Source organism: Belonocnema kinseyi, chromosome 1, assembly GCF_010883055.1.
Source record: "Belonocnema kinseyi isolate 2016_QV_RU_SX_M_011 chromosome 1, B_treatae_v1, whole genome shotgun sequence".
NCBI lineage: Eukaryota > Metazoa > Arthropoda > Insecta > Hymenoptera > Cynipidae > Belonocnema > Belonocnema kinseyi.
This window is the reverse complement of record NC_046657.1, coordinates 74,278,295-74,281,513: the sequence shown is the minus strand read 5'-3', so window position 1 is coordinate 74,281,513 and position 3,219 is coordinate 74,278,295.

The window sequence follows — 3,219 nt, the reverse complement described above, 5'->3', positions numbered from 1 at the left end:
TCTATATTTGTACCGACTGTACTATACGGTAGCGAGACATGAACTTATCAAGAAAAAGATAAGAGTAAAATTAACGCAATTGACATGAGATTCATGCGCATATTATGTGGGAAAACCCTAATGGGCAAAGTAAATAACGAGATAATTCTAAAAGAATGTGGTGCAGAGGAGACGCTAGTAGACACATGGGAAAGAAATCGGTTAAGATGGTTCGGACACTTTGAGAGAATGCCAAACGAACGACTAACGAAACAAGTGTGTCAAGGTAAAGTAAATGGCAGCATGCCCAGAGGTAGACCGTCGAAAGAATGGTTAGAATGTGTGAATGAGACCCTAGTTAGAAGAGACATAAGAAGTCACAGAAACACGAGAGCCTGCATGAAAAAATGCATGGACATAAAAGAAGCTAGAGAAGTATGCCAGGACAGGAAAGTATGGCGGCAAATAGTTAATAAAAAGAGTATCAATAGAGTGAATCACGCCTGAAACAAAGACCTTGGCTACTAATGGACCCAAGTGGGGAACCTTAAATAACGACTTCGTGAGGTTCTTCGCTTGGGATGATTGCTAGAGAGATTAATCAGCAACCTGAGTCGGAGCAGTGTTGCGGAACGAACGTGCTATTTACTTAAATAGCACGAGAATTCTGGATCAATCTAAAAAATCTCTATCCCTTCCATACACTACTCCTTTCCTCTACCGAGTGAGTCATGCCTACCCCGAAAGGGAAATGGCTTAATGGTGTAATAATAATAATAATAATAATAATAATAATAAAAATTTATCACAAGTGGATCACTCTAATTAATATGAATTGCAAATGGATTACTCCAATTGGCATGGATTACAAGTAGATTAACCTAGATTACAAATATCTTCCTCTGAATTATATGTACATTTTAAGTGATTACTCTTTATTACAAGTGGATTACTCCGGATGATATGGATTACAATTGGAGTACTAGAAATATAAAGATTACAAGTATATTACTTTGGATTACAAGTTGAATACTCTAATTTATATAGATTACAAGTGGATTACTCCAATTGATATGTATTACGTGTTGATTACTCGAAATGATGTGGATTACAAGTGGATTATATGTAATATATGAATTACAAGTAGATTACTCTGGATTACAAATATATTCTTCGGAATTATATGAATTTCAAGTGGATTACTTTTTATTATAAGTGGATTAATTTTGATTACATGTGGATTACTCCAAAGGAACTGGATTGCAAGTGGGCTACTCAAAATGATATGGATTACAAATAGATTACTCTGTATGACAAAAGAATTCCTTCAGATTATATAAGTCGCGGATGGATTACTTTTTATTACAAGTGAATTACTTAAAATGATCTGGATTAAAAATGGCTCATTCCGAACATGGATTACAAATGATTCCTCTGAATTATATGAATTACAAGTGGATTATTTTGATTAAAAGGGGATTACTTCTGATTACAAGTGGATTACTTCAAATCAGCTGGATTACAATTGGATTACAACTAGATTACTATCTCTATAAATAGATTACACCAATTAACATGGATTACAAGCGGATCAGTTAACATAATATGGTTTACAAATCGATTACCATTGATTACAAATCAATTCTTCTGTATTATATGAATTGCAAATATATTATTGTGATCGCAAGTGAATTATTCTAAATTATATGGGTTTAAAGTAGATTATTTCGAATTGTATTAATTAGAAGTAGATTTCTCTGGTTTACAAGTACATTACCCTAAATGAAATCGATTACAAGTGGATTACTCTAAATGATATTGATTACAAAAGGATTACGATGTATTATATGAATTACAAGTAGATTACTCTAGATTACAAATATATTCTTCGACATTATATGAATTTTAAGTGATTGCTTTTTATTACAAGTGGATTACTTTAACTGAGGTGGATGGAAAGTGTATTACTCCGAATGGACTAGATTACAATTGAATTACTGAAAAAGATAGAGATTACAAATTAATTGCCTTGGATTGCAAATGGAATACCCCAACTTATATGGATTACAAGTGGATTACTCTAATTGATATGCATTACATGTGGATTACTCAAAATGAAATGGATTAAAAGTGGATCAATATGTATTATATGAATTACAAATAGATTATTCTGGATTACAAATATATTCTTCGGAATTGTATGAATTACAAGTGGATTACTTTTGAAGTGGATTACAAGTGGGATACTCAAAATGATATCGATTACAAATAGATTACTCTGGATTACAAAAGGATTCCTTCATATTATATAAATCACAGATGGATTACTTTTTATTACAAGTGGATTAGTTAAAATTGTCTGGATTAAAAATGGATTATCCCGAATGATATGAATTAAAACTATATTACTCTGGATTACAAATATATTACACCAATTGATATGGATTACAAGTGGATTGTTTAAAACTGTATGGATTACAAATCGATTACTCTGGATCACAAAAAGATATTCTTCCGAATCAGATGATTTGCAAGTGTTTTATTTTGATTACATGTGTATTACTCCAAATGAGGTGGATTAGAAGTGAATTACTCAAAATGACATGGATTACAAATCTATTACTCTGGATTAAAGAAGGATTCCTTCAAATTATATAAATCACAGATGGATTACTTTTTATCACAAGTGGATTACTAAAAATGGTCTGGGTTAAAAATGGATTATTCCGAATGATATGAATTACAAGTAAATTACTCTGGATTACAAATAGACTACATCCTATTTTATTAATCGCAAGTGAATTACTCCAAATTATATGAATTACAAGTACTTTGCTCAGGATTACAAGTGGGTTACTCCAAATTATATGGATTGCAAATGTATTGCTTTGTGTTACTGTGGATTACAAGTGGATTACTTTGCATTAAAACTGAATTACTTCGAATCTCTAAAAAAGACTGTAACGCTACTTCAACTTCATTCCAACATTCCGAACCCTTTTAAGTTTTCTAATAATTCACATGGGCGTGAAAGAAAAATATTGTTCACTCAATAGAGATAGCTAAGTTTATTTTCCTTTCAGTCCTAAAGGAACACGTGCCACAGTCATGTTTGAATCTGACTTCCGTATCCGCTAATAGGCAGCCGATGAAAGTTGTAAATTATACACTAGAGAGATTTCAATCATCTAAGCTTCTACAAACCATTCGGGGTCTTCTATAAATTGCTACTAAAGGGCG